The 25,200-nt window shown below is 41.4% G+C and overlaps 1 long non-coding RNA gene across 4 annotated transcripts in view; it reads right to left on the minus strand.

Annotated features, from left to right (window-relative positions):
- Positions 1-575: 575 nt before the first annotated feature.
- Positions 576-25,200, minus strand: part of LOC118352045 (uncharacterized) — a 113,824-nt gene continuing 89,199 nt past the window's right edge. For 2 of the 4 annotated variants that reach the window (XR_007405150.1, XR_007405148.1), the window contains exon 4: positions 576-3,016. This is a non-coding gene — a long non-coding RNA (uncharacterized LOC118352045). Of the gene's footprint in view, positions 3,017-21,518; positions 22,473-25,200 lie in introns of those variants that run through there. The other 2 variants (XR_007405149.1, XR_004808478.2) reach the window with 2 other exon arrangements.

The raw sequence follows: 25,200 nt of genomic DNA on the forward strand, positions 1-25,200 counted from the left end.
GCTTAGGACTGGGGAGAGGCCCTCCCAACTCGCCTGAGCATCCCCAGCCCAGATGGAGGTGGCTGTGCTGAGAGCAAGCCCCTCCACCCCAGTCAGGTGGGCTGCTCTCTGCTCCTGTGTGCCCCTCCTATCTTGACCCCTGGCACTTCCATTGCAGACAAAACATACATTGGAGAAGCTTGATCAAGCAGCTCCTCTCAGGGAAGAACAGAAGTTGTTGTTTGAAGACCTTGACTGGCATTGAGACTTCAAAAGCCTTGCTGGGCAGTTCTGGTTCTCAGCACAGATCTATTTTTTTTTTTTTTTTTTTTTTGTACAGGGAAGTCCTGTTCCCTCTCACAATTCCTGGCCTCTATCACACCAGGTTTGCATTCTCTTCTTTCCAGGACTTCGCCCAAGAAATGATCATCTTACAAAATGCAGCAACTTGAAGAAAAAAAAATCTTTTAATGAAATGTGATTTAACACAGGAGCAAGGGGAGGTTCTGTTGAACAGAATGAACTACCTCTACAACAGCACAAAACACTCCAGAAAAGATAATGGGAACAGGCTTCTGAGAATGAGTCACCACCCCTCCTGCACTCACAGCCCTGAGTTGGGGGAAATACTGGTGCACACACTCACACCTGTGCTCACCCACCTGCGATGGCTCGCTGCAATGTCATGTTCACAGTCTGTTAGGAGATTACTCAGCCATTATTTAGAGATCACTAGCAAAAGTGAAGGACAAATCACAAGTCTAAATCTTTCTGACAGTTTCTGGTGGCTGGGAGTAGTTGTCTCCTGGAAGGTGCGCTCCCCAGACTCTAGACCTAGGCACACCATTGACATGACTTTTACAGAATGTCATTATTGGAGGAGCTCAAGGACCCACCTCTGTTAGCTCCTAAACAAGCCCAAGATCAACTGGAGCTAGTGAATTCCTCTGGGACTCTGGCCATTTGCAGCACACTTCAAAAAATGCCTCTGAGTCCTGGGGGCAGGAGCAGCTTTCCTGCAAATGAATGGGCTCACATGCTTGGGGTAGGGAGTTATTCAGAGGAACAGGAAGGTGGGATGGACCAAGGCAGAGGGGAGAATTCAGGGGGTCCATGCACCTTCCTTGGTAACACTGTTTAAAAAAATTCTATGTGTAATAACTTACGGATGAAATGGAATAAGTAATACTTAGACAAATATCCCTGACACTTCAGATAAAGCACTTTTAAGATCCTAGGTATCTTAACATAAGTATTTAAAGATGATATTATGAGAAGAGGTCCATCTAGGACATAGAAAGACCAAGGACCCCTTCCCCATATGAATGTCAATGTGGTGGAAGGTGGACATCAGCACGGATATGAAGATGTGGCTCCTGCATTCAACAGCCTTAGAATATGTCCACATGCTTCCATTCACCCCATGCCTCAGTTTCCTTACTGCTAATATGGGAGCCTCAAAATCAGACAATGTGTGTCTTTGTCCATAGCCAGGCTGCAACCAACTCAGAATACCTCGTCATAAGGCACAAAGCCCTACTGACCGGCAGGTACCACACTGAGCTTCTCCATCCATTTTCTGGACACAACACAGGATGTCCAGCCTCCTTCATTCTACAAAAAATTCCAGAAACTGGTCACTCTTCTAGTCACTCAACATCAGACTCAGCCAAAGCAACCTTGGAACTCAGCTGAATGTCATGGGGGCGTGCTTTCTCTTCACCAAAGGAAGCCCACCTAATCACTGACCTGCTGTTTTAAGTCTGGGCTGAAAAAACTTGGGATGGGTGGTGGGCATGATTGCTGGGGAATTCTCTCCTGCACTTGTGTATTTTTTAAAGACATACCGATAAGGCACAGCTGACGTCACAGAACCTGTAAGTACCTCTTAGCTCTCGTTTCACGCAATGCTTCTACAGACATGCTTTCATGGGTCTTTTAAGCACAGATGGCAAGAGGATGAAGAGTTTCCTGTTTCAGGGTCCAGGAGTTCTGTTCCTTCCATCCTCCTTCCATTCTTCATTCTTAGAAAGAAAACAAAACCCAGGCTGGCTGGCGATACAGTGCTCTTTAGACAAAGCAGCAAGCACACCACCTAGCTGATGTTATTGCTTTGTCCTCTCACTCTCAGGCAACAGCTGCAGATCTGCGGGCTCAGGAGAAGTGGGCAGGGCTTTCAAAGGAAGCTGAAGAGAAAGGGCTATAAGGAGAAGACTCTCTGCAAAGCTTGTCTTCTCAGCCGAAGATAGACCTGACTTCCATCCCCCTTGTCCTCAAGAGGCACCAAAAAAGATCATGGTGTTGTTCCCATTTTGTAGATGGGGAAAACCAAGGCAGTGGGTCTCACAGTAAACTTTTCTGAGAGCAGCCAATTTAATCTTTATAAAAATTTGTGAGGGGCTAGATGTACTTTGTAAACATTTTTAACTTTCCTTTGGAGCAAATTTTGCTTCATAGTTAATGCTTTTTATTTCCTTTACTCCACAATGGCTTCAGACCAGTCTGCAAGGAAATGGTAATGAAGAGTGAGGTAGCTTATCCACAACACTGACTCACACTGAACTGGTGGGAAGCTCAGGGGAGCAGGTTGACTGCCAGAAGGGCACGGGGAGACATTTCCAAACACCACTTCTATTGCCTCCTCCAGTTTGAACGATTTGTTGATAGGACCATGGGCGGCTTCTGGAGGTGTCTGAGATTATGACCTTGCTTCTTCTGGGGAAGCTCTGTAGTCAGAAAATGAGACTTACCATCACTTACCCCTGAATGACCCTGAGGCACTGACTCATCTATCTCAAGCCTCATCTGCATCATGTAGAACAGGGGATTGCATTATCATAATTGAACTAGACAACATGTCCACGTGAGGCTTTGCCATTTATGAAATCCACCTTCCCGGGGCTGATGCTTCAGCACATTTAACTGTAAAACACTGCCCACCTTTTGTGGTTGCTTCTGAGGGTCTGACCACCTAGTACTCATCAAGTAGAGGGCAGTGTGGCTGGAGTTCAGAGAAGACTCCCACAGAGCCTGGTACCTGGGGTGGAAAGGTAAAGGGTAAAGGTCAGTGAGACAGACTGCCAATGATGAGCTGACAGTTTCTTTATCTGTAAAATAAGGACTATAACAACACTTTTCCTCCTAGGCTGTCAGAGGGAATAAAAGAGATAATCCACAGGCTCAGTAAATACTCACAGCCACCACCACCATCACCACCATCATCATCATTGTCACCGGCAGCTCGTTACAGAAATAACCCAAATGTCACATTGGGGAGGTCTTAAAAAGCTCTGTGTTGGGGATCCCTGAGGAGTGGTACACACTTTGGAACATTCCTTCTAAATAATGCTCAGAGTTCTTTATGCCAAAGCGTAACATGTTGGTAGAACCTATTATGTTCTTGGAAGTGTTTCCCTCCAATATCAAATATTAGGAAGAAAAATTAAAAAGGATCAAAGTAGAGGGACTCAGATGATTCACAGCCAACGTGGGCTACAGAGTGTTCAGGTGTTTATATAATGAAATCACAGAAAAATAATGGAAAAAGGAAACATACAATTAATGTCAGTAGGAGAGCTGGCTAGCAATATTGAGAAAACATTTTGATGCCCATTTGGTAACTACAACCTTGTCTCTGGAGACTAAGTTCTATCATTGGCTTCTGCCACACGGTGACCCCATCATCCCCACCAGCCTGCCCAGCCTACAGAGCCCGACCACCACAGAGCTCGTCAAGGCAGTTGGTGCCACCTCACTACATTTCTCAGAGCCTTAGCAGAGCATCCTCTGAGCCCTCTCTGGGGACGGTGAGGAAGTAGGTGTGCAGACTGCAGGTGATAAACCTACTCCAACCTCCCAGCCATCCTAGGCTTTTGCGTCCTTCCTTCTGCATTATCCCAGGAAAGTTCTAGAACCTTGCTACTGAATGTAGAACCACTGAGTTTAACTTATAGCCAATCAGCAAAGCAATCTTTTAGAGCCACTTCCAACTGCTTGAGCTAACACATGAATTCAGAATCTCTCTATTCCATCTTCCTTAGTCAAACACCCTTAGAATCCATTCCTGAACATTTCTCAGGCTTTCACCAGTATAATTTAGCAAAACCTTGCAATCCTTTTGGAGGAATGTCCCTCCTGGGCTCACCCTGTTACACTGCCCTGGGGACCAGACGTTACTCTGGCCACCCCATGGGGGTCAGGCCTTGGTGGAGGCAGGGCTCCTGGGCCCCAACTCTTTCTGCTCCTAGTTACCATCAGTGTTTCCACTTGTGGAGACAGTTCCTTAGGAAGCAAAATTTGCTGACTGAGGTGCTCAGTTCTATTTTGGTGTTTTGCCAGAGATCATTTTTGTTTTTTTTTAAGATTTTATTTATTTATTCATGAGAGACACAGAAAGAGAGAGGCAGAGATACAGGTTAGAGGGAGAAGCAGGCTCCATGCAGAGAGCCTGACATGGGACTCGATCCTGGGTCTCCAGGATCACGCCCTGGCTGAAGGCGGTGCTAAACCACTGAGCCACCTGGGCTGCCCTTGCCAGAGATTTTGATTTTGAAATTAAAGAGTCCTTCTGATCATGAAAGGGTTCCAGAGGCATGAGCCTGAGGCAATGCCCTGGAGTTCTCTGACCTGATGGCATTGCTGTTCAGAATTGCCTCTCAAACAGTCTTTGCAGGCTGGGCCCCAGTATTTACCTCCCAGCATGAGACATTCCTCTCTCTCTATTCCCTCCAAATGTCAAAAGATCTTGAATGGTTATCAAAGACAGACGGATTTTAGGTTTGCCGAGAAGGGACAGTGATGTGTGGGACAAGGTGGCAGCTTCTGGAATTCCCAAGTGTGCTGTGTGGTCCAGGTGCCCTCCACACCTCTCCAAGGCTCCCAGAGAGGGAGATATAACATTGCCCCCACGTTATGTGTGATGAAATGGAGACATGGCCTCACCCCTGTGCTCCCCCCACCTCTATATGTGCCCCCAGTGACAAGAGAGTATTGTTTTCACTCCCCAAATGAGGAGAAAACAATGCATGCTCTGGAGCTCAGAGGGGAGGGAGGGAAGGAGGAAGGGACTCCGGGTCAGTCATGGGGGAGAACCTGGGTCCTGGCCACAGTCCTCCAGCCCCCTGGTGTTGTCAGGAGGTGTGGTCTTTCCTCTTCTCGAAGGTTGGCAGTATACCTACTCTCCGCTGTTTCCCAAATTCTCTGGATGCAGAAGGGAGACCAACTCAAGCCATTCCATTTATTCGTGCTTTAGACACACCTCCTTAAACTGGAGTTTTGGAAAGCCTGGAATTGGCAGTAAAATGGGCCTTTTGGATTATCTAAGAATGTAAACACTGATGCTGCACTTGGGAAGGCACAGATTTCCTACAGGCAAAACAATCCTCCGTCTAACAGTCAGCTTGCGGACACCGTGCTTGACATCGACCCAAAGGAAACAAGGTTAAAACTTTTAAAACAATTCAGCACCAATACATAAACAAATGAGAGCTACTTCTTTTCTCAACTTTTTTTTTTTTTTTTTTTTTTTTTTAAGCAAGTAAGCTGAATTCTGAGTTATAGTGGAAAATTTTTTTAAAAATGAGGCTTTGGTGGGAGAGCTGGGACCTGGGGTCAGACAGACCCAGAGGCCCGACCCCTCTCTCTGGGGTCGGGGGAAGCCATGTGGGCTCAGCCTCCTCAGAGTAAAACGGGATGGTGGACCCTTGGAGGATTGCAGTGGGGACTGATCCAGTTGAGCACGGGGTGTAAATGCTATCAGCTCCCGGTGAGAACAGTGGAGCCGAACACATGTTTTTACTCTCCTGGCCCTTGGGATGCATTCAGGTCTCAGGAAGAGAGTGTTTCCATATGTCCCAAGCATTCCTTCGAGAGTTCCTTTCCAATTCTAAAAAGACTGGGTTGGACACTACCAGATTTGGTCACCAGTGATTCAAAGAATGAACACAGAACATGTAAGCACCAAAGTCAAGTTAATCAGCTGGCCTTTGCTAGCCTTTTCTCTTGAAGGGAAAACCAATTTAACCTACTAGACTTGGAACACAGAGACTTCCTTCAAAAAGAATGCAGGACTGACCGAAGTGCTAACAGTTACCTACACAACCGTAAAATTAGTCAGCAACCTCCAGCTAAAGCTCGTATTCTGAACAATAAGGGGGTAAGTGAAAACCAAATCCTCCCAATCCAGCTGAAGAACAGGATGAGAGAAATAAGCCCGCTGCATATGCCAGTCAGGAGGAAGGTGAGGTTTTATTTAAATCCTTGGGTGACAGGATTTTGCTGGCACTTGTTTTCCTCTTGCTCTTCAAGTTCACCCCACACTGGGGGATTCAGGATGCAAAGTTGCAAGGGCAGTGACATGTGGGGAAAGGAGGTAAATATGACTCAGCCTGTGGGTTTTGCAGTGTCTGGTTTCTGTCAAGATGTAACCAAGGAGGAAGGGGACAGACTCAGGTGCAACTGTTAAGATTTGTGGGGAAGATAGGAGCTGCCCCCTTTCTTCCCACAGAAATAGAATCCGCCTGACAAAACATCCTAAATGCACAGAACTCCTCTGAGCAGACTCAGCTCTTGGAAATCATCTTTGATGCTTTGAGCCTCATTAACAACAAAGGGTCACCTTATCTTGGCCTGATTTTGTTTTTGGTTCACTTTCAATTTGGGTTGTCGTGAACCAAAGTAGTCAGAAAGGGATTATGGAACGATCTTCCCTGTCCCTTCTCTCCACACCCAGATAGCCCCTACCCCATCCCCCAATTCTTAGTGCTTGCTGCTGTGACTAAATCTATAAGCGTACAAGTGCCATTAACTGACATTCATCAAAACACTCTTCATTGTTCACAGACACAAGCGACCAAGAGGTGGAAATTACTTGGCATTTCATTTTAATCTGTATTGAAGATTTGCCTGACAAAACATATTAAGTGTAAGCATTGCTGGCTGGGGAATGAAGCTATGTTTATGGCATACCCATATTTTTCTTTCCTAAAGGAAGGGAAATGACACTTCCCCTGTCCTTCCCAACCTTGTGCAGCTTGCCAGCCCCCACCACAGCCCCACCATCTGTGAAACCTTAACGTTTAATTTTCCTTTGTGAGTGAAGCTTTTGTTAGCAGTGTCTATAAAATTATAATAAACACTCTGCGCTGCTGTCTGAGATTAATAACAAAAAAACCCGCCACCACCACCAAAACCCAGGCAACCCTGCCTTTAATACGGCACTGTCGCATTGTTGGCAGCATCTCCCTTGGGGAGGTCCATCTAACTGCAGACCATGTGAGCTGTGTGCTGCTCTGGAGGGAGGCTGTCACCAAATGCTTCTGACAAAGAAAGGATGCTGTGCTAATGGATGCGCATAATTACCAAGGGACAATGATTCTCCCTGCCAGGTTCTGTGGTCCCAGTGCCACAACAGTGCATGCACAGTGCCTGCCGTGGCCAGACCACGGTCCATTTGCTTTGGAGCCTCAGGTTAACACTTTAATCTTTCAGGAGACTTACACATTGCATCAAAAAAATAAAAATAAAGCTCTCGGAGATGGAAGATTGTTTATTTCTTCTTCTTCTTCTTCTTCTTCTTCTTCTTCTTCTTCTTCTTCTTCTTTTTTTTTTTTTTTTTGGTTTTTGGTCTCTCTCTGGATTAGCTAGGAGGCTGCTTTGGGGTGAGGCACAACGTGAGTGGTCCATATTCTCTGTGCTGCGGCTGGCCCAGGTGAGGCACTGGGGTCCAGGAGGAGAAACAAATAGGCGCAGACCTAGGAGATGGAGGTTTGGAGGCAGATCCAGGTCAGCAGGGAACCAGAGGGACACTTGGCTTTGCTGAGAAACCTGATGCTGCAAAGTGGGCTGAGTGTAGGCAGGGCAGAGAAGCCCTATCTGTGTATTCTGTTGTGTGCTCCTGTGACTCAGCTTGCACCCTGGGCAATTTCAGAGTTCTGCTTCTTGATGAACTTTGTTTCCACGCCTGACCATCTGGCTTGGCTTTGCTGACCCTGGTGAGGGTTAGGTGGACCACAGGCTTTCTAGGGAGGCCTCTGTTGTCTCCCACCTTGGCTGGTGTTCATTTCAGCCCTTCTATTGGCCTCTGGCATTTCCAGGACTTTGGAATCAGGAGTTGAGAGCAGAGGAAAGGAAAGGAGAGCACTTCACATCCCCCCTTGTATCTTCAGCTGCTGTTTCCCTGAGGGGAAATAAACTTAAAACTGAAAATCCAGGGGCTTCTAGCCACAGCTCTTATGAGAGGGCAAGGCCACAGAAATCCTGAGGTTCATGCTGGGGGGAATGGGGACGCCTCCACCTTTGGTGAAAGCATGTGGGTTGGTGGCCCGGCTGGCTCTGATTGTTTGGTCTCATCACGAGCATTAGACAGGCCTTGCTTTCTCACCTCCCCGCTGCGCCCCCCCCCCCCCCCCAAACAAATTACCAAATGAGTGGCTGAGGTCAAGCTTGATGGAAGCACAGATACCCAAGACATGCTTGTTGAATGAAAGGGTGAATGAATGAATGGGAAGTGACATCTTTGTTCCACAGAGCTGCTCACTCTCTGCTTGCTCTCTGAAATACCCCTGGCTTTGCACAGAACGTATGTGAGGAATGGTTCATGTGTTTTTCCTTAATACACACCCCAGCACCGCTCACAGCTACATTTGTGACATGACCATCTCAGGCTGACACCAGAGGAGAAGAACCCATCAAGCTGGCCTGGAGGCTTATTACCAATCAAGCCTTGAACAGATGCAGCTCTTCCTGCTCCTCATTGCCGATACAGGCTACCCTACTTTAAAAATTCACACCTTAGTAGCCCAAAGGCATGACCTTTTTCACAAGATCTGAAAAAAATATCACCTACCTGGTTTCCAGTTGTAATTTCAGTCTGTAACCTTTTGATTTGCAAGATAAATACTATAAGAGAGACTTGCAATATGGCCCAATTTTCGGGGCAGCTGTGAACTGAATGGTAATTACTTGCTAAGAGTTGCAGAACATCATTTGAATGAACTCCGAGGTACAGTCACATCATGGCTAGAAAGCATAAGCAAGACAAATACCTATTCTAAATTTGTTGTATGTAGTTCTGATTCTTTTCCATATAAAAATTAGGTTAAACAAATAATAATGCCCTATTAGCTTCCCCTTGAACAAACTAAAATAAATTTTTTTTTCAGGAAATAATTGGTCAGATTATCAAATGAACTCTTTCTCAGTTCCTTGACCTAGTTCTGTGTAAGATGTACACAACTCTGTTTTGTTTCCTAGAAACTCCAAATGACTTAGCATCTCCTATAGATCATCAGCCAGGAGCTCTTGGGGCCCTGCTGGCATCTCCCCACATACTCATCTTGGATCTAGCCCAAGGGAAAAGATGGAGTAGGAAGGCAGTCTGGGCAGACAAGCACTAGGGTACAACCCACAGTCAGAGAGGACATTCCACAGGAGGAGCTGGGTGAGTGCCCTAACCATTTCCCACTCTTTCACATTAGCCTGTTTGATGAGCATTACAGCACTTGTCACCAGCTGTAATGATGTTCTCCTGGCTTTATTTACTAAGATGATGTGATGCATGGCTCTTCACTGGACACAAGCTCTGTGAGTAGGGACTCAGGTCTGAGCTGTTCACCTCTATGTGTCTAGCTCCAAGAACAGTGCCTGACAGATAATAGATACTCAAGACTTGATGTTGAATAAATGAGTGAATGGGAAGCAACAATCTACAGAGCTGCCCAATCTCCCCTTCACCTCTGTAGTATTCCTGGCTTTGCACAGAGTAGGTGTGAGGAAGCAGTTTAGGAGATTCTCATTAAAGCTGAAAAAGAACAGGTGAGAACCTAAGCTCAGAAGTGGGGCTAAGAGTTATAAAATCAGAAGGATGCACCAAGGTTCATGGTTAGAAACCCCAAGAACCTGGCATTACAGCCTAGAGACAACTGCCATGATGGTGTCGCAGGTCTTTATTTTTTAAGACCGGAAATAACTATAGAAAGACAGGAAGGAGAGGAAAAGAAGAAAGGAGAGGCAGAAAGGAGGGAAGTCAGGCACTAAGCAAAGAGCTCACAGAAAGAGGCTGAGAACAACTGTATGATCCTGTTCAGAATTTATAATGTGTCTGTGGGCCTGGGTGAAAATGGCCCATGGCAGCAGACATGGGGCAGCTGTGGAAGACAGACACAAACCTCTTTGGTTCCAAGGACGAGAAGCAGTGCTTTGACTGTCTCTTCTTCCAGATCCATCCGTGTGTAGACATAAACTCTGACACACATGTGCCACAGTTCCCACAAAGGCCTTTTTTCCTGACCTAACCTACCAGCAACAACCTGAGTGCGCAAGTGTCGACCTGAAGGCGGGCAGCCAACATGCTGAATTCAACGGGGCCTGAAGGGGGACGTTTCTTTTAACCTTGTTTACAAATTTCTTCACACTACCAGGGATGTTCACTCCTAATTCTCAGACCTTTAATTTTTCAGCCACCCTTTCTGTTTAAAATGTAACTTGCTAACTACCAGCAACGGAAGAACATTTGGGATAGCCTCAATGTTTTTCACGAATGTATGTGGCCTTTTGTTTTTATATCTCTGAAACACTTATAAAGGGGAGGGAAAATATAGGTTTCAGCTGAAATGGCTACTTCCTATTTTGGAATGAGACCCTGGATACTGTTAGCAAATGCCTACTGTGTGTTGAGCAGTGACACGAGATAGCGGAGGCCAGAGCCCTTGGCATGTGCTGTCTGGGCAGCCAAGGCTGTGAGGTCTGCTAGCCATCAGCTACTGGACAATCGCCTTAAGGACTTAGATTACTAAAAGAAGATTGCAATTATTGATTGAAAAATGTGTCTTCATTTTAATCAGGACAAAACCTCAAATGGGGAATCTTCTCTGTTCTCTTAAAACTGCCAATGCCAGGGAAGACAACCAGACTGAGGAACTCTTTCAGAATACAGAAGATCAAAGAGATGTAACAGCCAGACACAACAAGGACTACTGGACTGGATCCTGGATGGAGGGGAGAGACACTACTTCAAGGGTATCGTATCACTGAGGCAGATGGCACAATTTGAGTATGGACTATGACCCTGTATCAATACAATAGTTGTATTGACACAATGTTAAATCTCCTGAATTGGAGAACTGTATTTGGTTATGTTTTCAGGCAGAGGGAGAAGCGGGCTCCACGCAGGGAGCCTGACGTGGTACTCGATCCGGGTCTCCAGGATCATGCCCCGGGCCGCAGGCGGCACCAAACCACTGTGCCACTGGGGCTGCCCACAAATTAAAATATTTAAAGATAAACTAACTCTCAAATGGTTTGGGAGAACATATGCAAGCATATATGTATATATGGGAGAGAAGAAGGGGGAGAGAAGTGGTAAAGCAATCAGTCTGGGTTCAGAGTACAGAGGACTTCATTGAACCATTCTTACAACTCTGCTTTAAATTTTAAATTATTTTGGAAGGAAGACATTTTTATTTATTTATTTTCACTTGTGATGTGTTTTCGTTTTTGTTTTTTTGAAGAGGCAGTAAAAAGTCGTATTTAAAGGAACTGACATCTTATTCAGTGTCAATTTATCTGTCATCGTATGTCTTTAAGTTCCACCATTATATGATCCCAATAATTACTTCATGTACAACATAAGCTTAAATTGTTTCTTAATTTGCTGTGTCTTGCTCAAAAGCTGCTTTGGGAGGAAAAATGAAATTTTTGTTTTTTATGGAAATGGGTAAAACAGATGGTTTATACTTTTCTTCTAATAGTATAATGTGGCTTAAATCACATCATGCCCTTTGGCTTTTCATCTAAGTCAGAACAAATAAATTCCTAGTAGTTGATCAGACCTTCTTTCTGTCCCGGCCCCTCCTTAGCCAGTGTGGCTAGAGGTCCTTGGGAAGCCTCATCTCTCATACATGTTTAGTCATTAAAGGGTACTCATTTTTAGCAAGCAAGGCCAACAAAAATGTGGCTTATTTGACACTAAAATATTCTTCCTTCCATTCAAATGGCAGATGATCAAAAGGATACAAGCAAGAATATTTTGCTTGGCACGTGGCCTAAAAGTTCTAAATTTATCTATTCTATTTTTGCTTCATATTCAGATTGGATTAGTTACTAGGCAACTGAAGTATTTAATTTCATTTGCTAATAGTTACATTTTAATAGAGGCAGCTAGTGTACATGACCAATGCTGCCAATACAAACACAGCCCAACACCCAATCTCTGCTGAGCAGTAGGGTTTACTACTACTTCATTCTTGTTGCAGACAAACACTGTTCATACTCTTATATTTTGTTTATTTGACTTTCACATACAGGGAAAGGGGATGTCTCTTTTGGAATTATTTATATTAAAGTATTTTGGTTATTTGTTTTCCTCACTTCAAAAGCTACCGGTTTGTGGCATGCTAAACTGTCTTTAAACTTGTGGTTCACAATGGCAGACCAAGCACTTAGGTCTTCCCACCACCAAGAAGGAAAATAAATCCTTAATAGCACTCAAAGGGCACCATCAGTGCCCCAGATATATTGATAGGTGGGGCAGGTCAATAGAAAAAATGAAAATAGTGAAAGCTGCTACCCAAAACAAATGTAGCAGTAGGCTTGGCAGAGGTAAGAGAATCTTCCCAGGGGTGCCCAGGTCGTCCAGTCAGTTAAGTGTCTGCCTTTGGCTCAGGGTCCTGGGATAGAGCCTCATGTCTAGCTTCCTGCTCAGTGGGGAGCCTGCTTCTTCCTCTGCACCTCTCCCTGCTTTTGCTCACTCGCTCTGTCAAATAAATAAATGACATCTTAAAAAAACAGAAAGACAAGAGAGTCTTCCCAATGACAAGCTGGAAAAAATCTGAGTTTGGAGAGAGGGCAGACTGTTGGGAGCACTTATGAGGGAAATTATTTACAAGATAGTCTCCACATACTCAGACCAATCTTACCCCTGTATGTAGAAGGCTGGATATGGTTTGCTATGGGAATGCCTCCGAAAGACTGCTGGAAGTTGGTCTAAGATGGGGTGAGGAGCTGTTTTCTTGGCTACTGAGTCTGGAACATTAGCCAGAGGACAGCACAGGTATCTCAACAGCCAAGAGCTGTGGGAAAGGAGGGGAAAAGAGAAACACAACTCTGCCCAGATGTGGGCTATGGGAAGCTGTTCCATCTCAGGGCAAAACTTCTCGGTGTGGCCCCCATGTGGGTCCCCAGCTGGCCTGGCTGCCTTCTTCCCCAGGCACCCCGAAGGTAAATATATTGTCACACCATTAATGGACATGTGCTTCTTAGCCATCTTTTCCTTCAGAGGAGAGATCTACAGTAGAAACCAAGCATATGATTGCTGAGGAAACACCAATCCACATATTTCTGCATTTAAAATGTGAGCAGACAAGTAAGAATTATGAGACCTTTGAGGAAACAGAGAAAGATGAAAATAACCTGAACTGGACTCCAATGCAGAGAATGGAATGTACAGAGAAACACACACACACACACACACACACACACACATGCACGCGCTCTGGCTACCAGAGACATTGCAATGATGACACAAGAATAGGGTACTGTGAAAACAGGGCTATCAGAGAGCAAGAGAGAGTCCTTGGAAGTTAAACAGAGGTAAAAATGTGCTACAGATTTTGTCCTGTGAGGAGAGGAGGTTACAAATTCAGATTAAAATTATATTTCCCTGTCAATGATGAGAATTAAATGCTCTGCTTTAAACACCCAACAAGAATAGGATTTAGAACTTTCAAAGCACAAAAGGGAAAAAAGAAAATGTTATAACAATAAAGAAAATGGGGCAGCCCGGGGGGGGGGGGGGGGGGGGCTCAGCGGTTTAGCGCCGCCTTCAGCCCAGGGCATGATCCTGGAGACCTGGGATTGAGTCCCACGTCGGGCTCCAGGCATGGAGCCTGCTTCTCCCTCTGCCTGTGTCTCTGCCTCTCTCTCTCTCTCTCTCATGTCTCTCATGAATAAATAAATAAAATCTTAAAAGAAAAAAACAATAAAGAAAAAGGAGATAGGGAGAGAAATGACGAGAAGCATGTGAAGTACACAATGAAAATAAATGACAGGAATGAGCCTAAATGTATAGATAATTATAATAAATATGAGTTTAATTCTTTTAAAAGATAAACTTTCAGATGGGAAATATATAGAACTGAGCTGTATGTTAGTTAAAAAATATCTTGAAAGGCACAAAAGAGAATGGAGATAAACGTAGTAAATGTTACCAGAAAGAAAGCAAGAAGAAATGCAAACCAAAACCACAATGAGCTATCACTTCACACTTGTCAGAATGGCTACTATCAAAAAGACAAGAAAAGACAAGTGTTGGCGAAGATGTAGAGAAAAGGGAACCTTTATGGTGGGGATGTAAACTGGTGCAGCCACTCTGGAAAACAAGATGGAGGTTCTTCAAAAAGTTAAAAATAGAACTACCATATGATCCAGTAATTCTTTTTTTTTTTTTTTTTTGATCCAGTAATTCTACTACGTAGTATTTACCCAAAGAAAATGAAAACGCTAATTCGAACAGATATATGCACCTCTATGTTTACTGCAGCATTATTTACAATAGCCAAGATATGGAAGCACCTAGGTGTCCACTGATAGGTAATGGATAAAGATGTGGTGTGTGTGTGTGTGTGTTTGCGTGCATGTGTGTATTTATAATGGAACGTTATTAAGCCAGAAAAAAGGGGATCTTTCCATTTGTGACAACACGGGTGGACCCACAAAGTACTATGCTAACTGAAATAAGTCAAACAGAGAAAAGCAAATACCATATGGCTTCACTCATATGTGGAATCCAAAAAGACAAAACAAATAAACAACCAAATAACAAAGTGCACACTGGTGACTGCCAGAGGCGAGGATGATGTGGGAGCAGGTGACACAGGTGAAGGAATTAAGAAGTACAAGCTTCCTGTTATAAGTCACAGGGATGAAAAGTATGACATAGGGAATATAGTCAATATATAATGCAATTATGTTGTGTGGTGATAGATCGTGACTACACTACTCATGGTGAGCACTGAGTAATGTATAGAATTACTGAATCAGTATGTTGTACATCTCCAACTAATACAACATTGTGTGTCAATTATTCTTTAATAATAAAAAAGCAAAAAATTCTGTATTAATATCAGACAAAAATAGAATACAAGGCCAAAAGCAAGGAATATTTTATATGCATTAAGGATACAAACCAGAGGATTATAATAGTCATAAACCTTTTTTACTGAACAACACAGCACGGATCTATGTAGTAAGTGTTAGAAATGCAAGCTAGAAACTATTAAATTCATGGTCATAGTGGGAAACTTTCACACCTCTTTCTCAAAAATTAACAGGTTGAGTAGACAAAAATATAGGTAAGGGTATAGACGATTTGAATACACAATCATCAAACTAATGAATTTCATATTAAACTCCATTCTCAACCAACAGAATACATGTTTAAATTTCCAGGGAACACTTAAAAAATCTGACCAAGTATCTGACCACAAATAAAATCTCAATAAAACCTTTAAAAGATAAATACTACAGGTCTCTTGGAACTCTGACCAAAGAGTAATTTATAAAAGAAAATCAAAGCTGAAATTAGCCTATAGCAATGAATCATAATGAGAGCACTCAGCTCAAAATCTACAAGGTGCATCAAAGAGGGACTCCAAGTTTAAAATGCATTTGGAAATCAAAGATTGAAAATGCATCAAATAATCATCTCAGTAATTTTTTTTTTAAAAGAGCTAAACAAAGAATACAGAGAATCAATAAAGACAAAAACAAGAACTGATGAAATAGAAAACAAGCAAGTCAGGTTTATTATTAAAACCAAAAGATGGGGATCCCTGGGTGGCGCAGCGGTTTGGCGCCTGCCTTTGGCCCAGGGTGGGATCCTGGAGACCCGGGATCGAATCCCACATCAGGCTCCCGGTGCATGGAGCCTGCTTCTCCCTCTGCCTATGTCTCTGCCTGCCTCTCTCTCTCTTTCTCTCTGTATGACTATCATAAATAAATAAAAATTAAAAAAAAAAACCGAAAGATGTTTAAAGACCAAAGAAGAGAGATAAGTCTGATAAAAAAAGGTAAGCAGAACAAAATTAGGAATAATAGGGGATATAACTATAGACATAGATTTTATTTCAAAATTATTAGAGTATACATGAATTCCAATAAATTTGAAAACATTTTGAAACAAAATTGAAAGTAGAAATAATTTTCTAGGAACATATAAACTATTAGAATGACTCAACAAAAGGCAAAAAATCTGAAAAGACTAACTACTGGAAAAGAAAAATGGAAAATGTAGTCAAAGCCTCCACCTCTAACTCCTAGCAACCAGGTCCCAGGCCCAGATGTTTTTGCTACTTTTTTTTTTTAACTTTTAACAACCTTTAAAACTTAAAGTACATACTAATTCCTGTGCTAGATTTCTATAGAACATAGAAAATATGTAATGATTCTCAATTTATCCTATAAAGTTAGTATAACCTAAATACTGAAAGATGGGTAAGATGATGCTAAAATAGCAAAGTGCAGATCAGAGTTCAATAACTAAAAATGCCTATTAAAGCCAAGATATTTAATAGTACGAAATTTAATATTTACTAGGAAATCTGATAGAGTGACCATACGGAGTGGTCCATGGCAGTGTGGAGAACATATGTGCTATATAAAAGAGATCATCAGTTTGGTGTACGGCAGGGATTAGAAGTACAATTTTATTAATGCACACATAAGCAGAAATTCTAAATATAATAACAAATCAAAATTAGTAGTTTCTTAAAAGAATAATACACCATAACCAGGAGGAGTGTTCTGACCAATGCAAGGTGGACTCAATGCTAGAAAAATCTATCATTATACTTCAACTTGTTAATATATCAGAGGAGAAAAAACACATGATTGTCTTGATAAACTCAGTAAAGGCATTTAATAAAATTGCATATCCATTCCTAATAAAAATTCTTAATAAGCTAAGTTCAGAGAAAATATTGATAAAGGATATAAACAGAAGCCTACAAAACCATCTATTAACACTAAACAATTAGAAGCAAGAGAGGGATGCTTGCACATCATCATCATTGCTACTCCATATTACACCTTGGGCAAGGCAGTGATGTGAAAATAAAGTGAGGCATAAATATCAGGAAGGAAGAGCAAATATAGTTCTTTTCAAAGTACATGGCTGTTGTCATCCAAAATCCAAAATCATCAGCTTAAAAATGGCTAAAACTACTAAAATTGGTAAGGTGCCTTAATTAAAAAATATATCTTTTTATCTGTTCTATACCTCCACATCATAAAGATACAGATATGAAAAGCAGAGAGAAGAAAGATGACCAAGTTAATACAATATATAGCCCCTCTGGAGTTCTTGAATTTTCTAAATTATGTTTAATGGTTGAAACAAAATTCTAACACTGTCTGATGTAGTTGTAAGTTTGGTAGAGGAAATATTTAAGACAGGGAAGGAGAAAAGGTTGCAAAAGTAAGGTTTTTTATGCATCAAGCTGGTGCAATACTGATACCAACAGACCATGATAAATGATACATGCTTACATGTACACACATACACACATGCATACCTGTAATATCTAGACAAACACTTCAAAAACATACAGATTAAAAAAATGGAATTCTAAGAAATGTTTATGTAACCCAGAGGTAGACAGGAAAAAGAAAACAGGGAAATGAAAAAGAGAGAGAGTGCAAACAGAAAAGAAAAATAAAATGACTAAGTTAAGCCCTGGCATACCAATACTTAAATTAAATATACCAATTAAAATAAGTTGGCTGAGTAAATAAAGAAGCATGACCCAGCTATATACTGTCTATAGGAAATTCACTTCAAATATAATAATACAGATAGATTAAAAGTACAAGGATAGAAAAAGATATATCATACAATCAATCAAAAGCTAGTGGGAATGACTATATTGATATCAGATGAAGTAAGCTTCTTAGCAAAGAAAATTACCAGAGACAGAGATGGATATTACATAATGATAGGAGAGTCAATATATCAAGAAAACACAGCAAATCCTGAATGGGTATATACCAAACAATAGAGCTGCAAATATGAGAATCAAAAACTGATAGAACTAAAAGGAGAAACAGAGAAATCCATAATTATAGTTGGAGACTTAAACATCTCTTACTCAAAAGTTGATAGAGAAAACAGGCAGAAAAGCAGCAAGGAGAGAGGGACCTCAGCATCATCCCCCAACAGGTCTGAATCAACATTTATAGTACACTCTACCCGACAATAGCAGAATATACACTATTTTCAAATGTCTGTGGAACATATTCAAGGAAAAACAATACGCAGAGCCAAACCATACAACACATGCACACACACACGCGCGCGCGCACACACACACACACACACACACACACACAGAGGAAACCAGATATAAATAACAGAAGGATAACTCTAAACACCTGTAACTAAACAAAAGGCTCCCGAGTGATACATGGTTGAAAGAGGAAGTCTCAAGGGAAATAAAACATGCTGTACTGAATTAAGATGAAAAAAACATGGGGATCCCTGGATGGCTCAGCGGTTGAGCATCTGCCTTTGGCCCAGGGCATGGTCCTGTGGAGTCCCAGGATCAAGTACCACATCGGGCTCTCTGCACGGAGCGTGCTTCTCTTTCTGCTTGTGTCTCTGCCTCTCTCTCTCTCTGTCTCTCATGAATAAATAAATAAAATCTTAAAAAAGAAAAAACAGCTAATGCAGGGCCAGGAGGGAAATTTATAGCACTAAAATGCTTATTTTAGAAAGGAGAAGTCCTAAATAATAATCACCTAAGCTTCTACCCCAAGAATTGAGAGGGACAAAATAAACGCAAAACAAGCAGAAGAAAGGCTATAATAAATAAGAGAAACCAGTGAAATTGAAAACAGAAAAATAAAAGAAGTAAGAAACAAAAATCTGGTTCTTTAAAAACAGCAGGAAAAAAAACAAACACAGCAGGAAAACGGATAAGTCTCTTAGGAAGGCCGACAAAGCAAAAAAAACAAAAACAAAAACAAAAAAAACACAAATTACCAGTATCATGAATTAAAACAGAGAATATTACTATATAATCTGAAAACTTCAAAGGGATAATAAGGTATTACTACAAATAACTATATACACATAAATATGACAACTCAGACAAAATGGACCAATTCCTCAAGAAACACCTACTACCACAAACTCACCCAATATGAAAGAGACAATTTATATAGTCCTATAAATGTTAAGTAAATTGAATTTGTAATTTTAAATTTATCAAAAAAGGAATTTCCTGGCCCACGCAACTTCTTAGAAGAAGTCTGCTAAACAAGAATTAATACCAATTGTATACTTTCTCTTCCAGCAAGCAGAAGAGGAGGAAACATTTCTTAATTTATCTTATGAAGCCAACATTATCCTAATAACAAAACCAGGCAGGGAGAGTATAAGAAAGAAAACTAGAAAATATCATCCTTCATAAAAATAGATGCAAAACTCCTTAACGAATATTAGCAAACAGAACTCAGCAATACATAAAAGGAATTACACACCATGACCAAGTGGGGTTTATTCTAGGGGTCTAGCTGGTAAATATTCAATTATCAGTCAATGTAATTCACCATATTAACAGGCTAAAGAAGAAAATTACATGACCATATCAATGCATAAAAAGTCTCTGACAACCTTCAATACCCATCATGATATAAACACTCAGAAAAATAAGGGAACTTCCTTAACTTGATGAAAAGCATCTATAAACTATTATACAGATAATATACTTCATGGTGAAAGACTGAATGCTTTCCCCCATAAAATGGGAAAGGCAAGGATGGCTGCTTTAACCACTCCTGTTCAACATAGTGCTGGAAGTTCTAGCCAGAGAAATAAGGCAAGAAAAAAATTTTTTAAAGAACAAAAAGGAAGAAATAAAACTGCCTCTATTTCTAGATATCATGAGATTGCATAGAAAATCCCAACAAATCTAAAAACAGAAACAAAAATGAACAAACAACTAAAACCTGTAAGAAAGCTCAGCAAGGTCACTGAATATTAGATAAACAAACATTCAAAAATCAATTGTATTTGTTGGTATGCTAGCAACGAACATTAGTGAATGCTAAATTTAAAATACAATACCATTTACAACTACTTGAAAATCTAATAAAACTTGTACAGAACTTGGATGCTGAAAAGCACAAAATGCTAATAAAAGAAATCAAAGATCTAAATAAATAAGAGACATACTTGTGTTCATGGATTTGAAAACTCAACACAGTGAAGATGTCAATTCTGCCCAAGTATATACTAGTTTAATGCAATTCTTTAAAAAAAATCCCTGAATTTTGTAGGTATAGACAAAGTTATTCTAAAATTCTTCTGTAAAGGCAAAGGTATTAAAATAGCCAAAACAATTCTCAAAATGAATCAAATGAGAAAAATCAATCTACCTGTTTCAAGATTTGGTATAGCCACAGTAATCCAACACTGTGTGGTACTGGTGGAGGAACAGATCATTGGAAAGAATAGAGAACTCAACTAATTCCATATTATTGCCCAGCTGATTTTTGACAAAGGTGCAACAGTTAATCAGTGGAGGAAGGACAGCCTTTTCAGCAAATGGTGCTGGAGTTATTGGACACCAATAGACAAAACCAAAATAAGCCTTAACTTAAACCTCATACCTTGTACAAAAATTAACTCAAAATGGATGATGGGCCTAATTACAAAACGTAAAGCCATAAAACTTAGGAAAAAAACCTAAGAGAAAACCTTTGAGATGTGGGGCTAGGCAAAGAATCCTTAGATGTGGCATGACACCATAAAAGAAAACAAGTTAATAATTGCACTTTAACAAAATAAAATCCTTCTATTATACAGGCTGGGAGAAAATACTTGGAAGCCACACATCCTACAAAGGATTATTATCCAGACTATACAAGGAACTCTCTAAGCTCAATATTAAAACAACAAGCAATCCAGGAAAAAAAAAATGGGCAAAAAGAATGAACAGACATTTCACTGAAGAAGATATATGGAGAGCAAATAAGCACATGAAAAAATGTTCAACGCAACTATTCATTGGGGAAATTCACATTGAGACCATGACAAGATATCACCCTATTAGTGCAGATAAAATAGGAATAGTGACAGCACAAAATGCTAGAGAGGATGTGGAGAAATCTTTCATACATTGCCTATGAGAATGTACAAATGGTGCAGCCACTCTGGAACACAGTCTGGCAGTTTCTTCAAAAAATAAACACATATTTGCTATACAGCTTAGCAATTGTACTCCCAGGCATCTGTCCCAGAAAAATTATTAAAAATTATGTTCACGCAAAAACCTGCACATAAATTGTTATAGCAATCTTCCTTGTAATAGCCTCAACTGGAAACAACCAAAATATCCCTCTAAAAGCACATGGTGAAACAAACTGTGGCACATTTATCCCATGGAATACTACTCAGCAATAAAAAGGAACAAGCTTTTGAAGCAACAATGTGGATGGATCTCAAGGGCATTATACTGAGTAAAAAAGCAATTAGAAAGTTCACATAATGAATGATACCATTTATATAACATTCTCAAAGTGACAAAATTACAGAGGTGGAGAACAGACTAGTAGTTGCCAGGGGTTAAAGATGGTTAAGGGGACCTGGGGTGTGTGTGACTACAGAGGAAGAGTACGGAGATCCTTGGGGTGACACATAGCTCCTGATCTTGACTGGTGATGGTTACACAAATCCACTATATGTGATTTTGTATGGCTGCTCTTGATAATGTACTATGGTTATGCAAGATGCAACCACAGGAGGGAGACTGAGGAAAGGATGCACAGGACCTCTCTGTATTATCTTTGCAGCTCTAAGTTAGTTTATAATTATTCCTAAATAAAAAGTTGTTTTTTTTTTTTAAGTTACTAAAGGTTAGAATACAAACTATCTGAGACCAGGGACCTTACTGATTCCTGGGTGTTTTATCCTTAGCACCGAAAAAGTGACTTACCCATAGTAGGTGCTCAATTAACATTTGGCAGCTAGATGAATACTTCTGTAATAGAGTCCCATTTCTGTTTTCTAAGGACCATGATTATAAATGGTGAACATCTGGAAACATAAACACCACATGGTAAATGGTAGTTACTTCCAGAGATGCGACAAGATGGGAAGAGACAAAGTTGGGAGGTGGTGACAAAAGGGAGATCTTATGAACACTGCAGAAATACAGAGTAAAGGGTGAAAATTTTCATTCATTTCCCTCTCCATCATTCCAAAGGAGGATTTTCCTCATCTTAATGATTTTTAAAAACTGTAATACGTGCTTAGTCATGAGAAAAGAGCAAATATACATGTAGATAAGGGAATCCGCCTGTGTCTTGATTCTGCTGTACTGGAAGACAGCGAGTGGAGGAGGCTCGTAGCATAAATACCCGACGACAGTGAGTAAGTAAGCTGGCGACCACTGCACAGTTGTGCCACACACTCCCCAGGTTGTCTCTGCACAGACCTGCTGATCAACCACAGGATGGAAAATGCATGTTATGTAGGAAATAAGTCCAAGGGGCTTTCACAATTCTTCAGTTCTTAAAATAACTTATAAAAATTATATTATGTCAGTAATTCCTACCTATTTAAGAATCCTTTTCCCAACTTCTATTCCCTTTCTGTCATGAAGCACAGTGTAAGACATGTTTAAAACATCATCATGAACAACAGTGGTGTTTCAACCAATTAATTGCCCTCTGCAGGCGATGCCATCACAGGGAAGAAGCACTGCAAAGTTATCCATTTTATTATTAACTTCTCTTTAAACTTCTGATCTTTTGCTAGATCATGGCTTGAATGTGCCTATTTTAGTGCAGCCATCATACCCATGTACAAAAAGTCCACAGCAGATAGTGAAACCTTAATAACACTTTAGTCTTACATTATATCATATAGTGCTTTGGCCTTCTCAGGGTACCTCCACCTAGATCTCTTTAAAAGCATGTAATAGCCCTGTGAGGTAGGCAGCATTAAAAAATTCTCAAGAAATGAAATATTATACCTAACATTTCATGTTTAGACAGTAGATGAGTCAGAATTTAGACCAGAGATTTCTGCCTCCCATTATACCATACTTTTATGTGTTCTGGAAGGCATACTGGTGGAGAAATAAACACACTATTTGTTATAGTTTTATAAAAAGAATGCCTATTTGCAATGATGGCTATTTCACTTCGTTCTTCCTGCTTCACATAATTCCTCAACTCTACACATGTTCTCCTTAAATGTAAATTTAAAACATTGGCATATATTAATTAAGACCTGAGGGATCCCTGGGTGGCGCAGCGGTTTGGCGCCTGCCTTTGGCCCAGGGCGCGATCCTGGAGACCCGGGATCGAATCCCACGTCGGGCTCCCGGTGCATGGAGCCTGCTTCTCCCTCTGCCTGTGTCTCTGCGCCTCTCTCTCTCTCTCTGTGACTATCATAAATAAATAACAATTAAAAAAAATATTTAAAAAAAAAAAAAAAAGACCTGAAGAGCTGAACTAACTTTCTAAAGAAATTCTGCTGGGAGAATTCTAGAATAAAGGAATCTTCTGGTCCCAAAGGCATCCTTAAAAGCCAGCAGATTTATGAAGTTGGAAGGGTGTAAGGTCATACAGTGCTTAAAGCTTTAAGCCATTTTCTTGGCAAGAAACAAGACTATCAAAGATCATATCAGCTGTGGAGGGGAAATGCAGCTGCAAAACGAAACGTGTCAAAAAAAAATCAATGGGAAAAGTATGGAAAACCTGGAGAGTCTACTAAATAAGTGGGGACTAGGATGGGGGCAGGTATCATTCTGAATGAAACCTTCCCCAAAGCTGTCTTGGGGAAGTTCTCTGAGATTGGTGCTTCTCAAACTTGACTGCACAACGGATTCTTGTGCACTGTTTAGGGAAAAGCACCAATGTCGGTGTCTCTCCCCCAGAGACACAATTTAACTGATGTGGGGCTCATTGGAGAAGAGGGGCTCTAAAAGCTCCCCCACCATGTAATTCTAACTGGCAGTGAGGTGTGAGCTCTCCCTGAGCTTGAGATCCTGTGGCTCCAGGGCTGTTCACACACCTTTCCTCCTGTGCCTGGTGACTGCAGGGATGTGAGGCCACGGGAGCTCGAGGGCCAGCTTTCCTGGGACGACTGAGACGTGCCATGCAGTACTGTGGGGCACCCTGCGCACCTGCTGCGCCCCAGGGGTTCAGGGTCCTCTTGTGCCTCTCGGTTCTATCTCAGCAGGCCTGAGGAAGAGGGAGCAGGAGCTTTTCTCTGTGTCTTAAGGGGGCCAACTGTGCCAAAAATGGGAGCCTTTTGGTCTCTTTGTGATTTTTTGATGGCCCCGTTCATGTTCTTTATCAAGAAAAAAAGAAAGAAAATTATAGTTGATAAGTATTAGCAACTTATCACTACCCAATCTGGATTTGGGGAAATCAGCCTTTATAGTTAATTGGCCAAGAATTACATTTTCCCATGGTGGCCTGGAGAGAACATCTCCAATATCACAGCTTAGACACCTTTCTTTTCAAAACCAAGTAAATTTGGATGAAGGGAGGAAATCTTTCTTCCCTCCTATCACCACATGGTAAGGGAATTCAGACACTTTTGGTTAAAGAAGCCAAAAGCTACACACCTTGAAAACTAAATGAAGAGGGCAGAAAGGGACGAGATGTGGAAGAAGGTGGTAAAAGCATCACAGCTCTCCACTGTGGCTGCTGGAAAAGGCTGCCTCTGGGTGCAGATAACCGTCAAACTTTTCAGGCCTCGCCCAAGGGGAGCAGATGAAGGTCAGGGAGAGACACAGGCACAAGCTCAGGAGTCACCTGAGATTGGCTCCACCTGACTTATTACCTAAGAGGGAGAATTAAACTGTTGACAAGGACCTTAGATACAGAGGCAGAAATCTCTCACACTTTTCTCCCTCCTGTCTTCTCTGGGGGTCATTAAAAAAACAGACAACTTGAGAATTGGTGGCAGCCAGAGATCCTAGCCATCCCCATTCTGGCTGGTGGGTGATTTGGGAGCAGCCCTCACGTTTGATCAGTTTGAGACACATAGAGCCCTTCACAACTTGCTTTGCGTCTGGAAGGTGACTTGTTGCACTTCACCACAGTTGGTTTTACCTCTTCCAATTAAGTATTTCTGTTGTAGTTCTTTCTGTGATACATTATTCATTGAGCATTAATCCCCTTAAAATTGGTCTTTGCAGGGAAACTTTG

Source organism: Canis lupus, chromosome 23 (assembly GCF_003254725.2).
Source record: "Canis lupus dingo isolate Sandy chromosome 23, ASM325472v2, whole genome shotgun sequence".
Classification (NCBI taxonomy): Eukaryota; Metazoa; Chordata; class Mammalia; order Carnivora; family Canidae; genus Canis; species Canis lupus.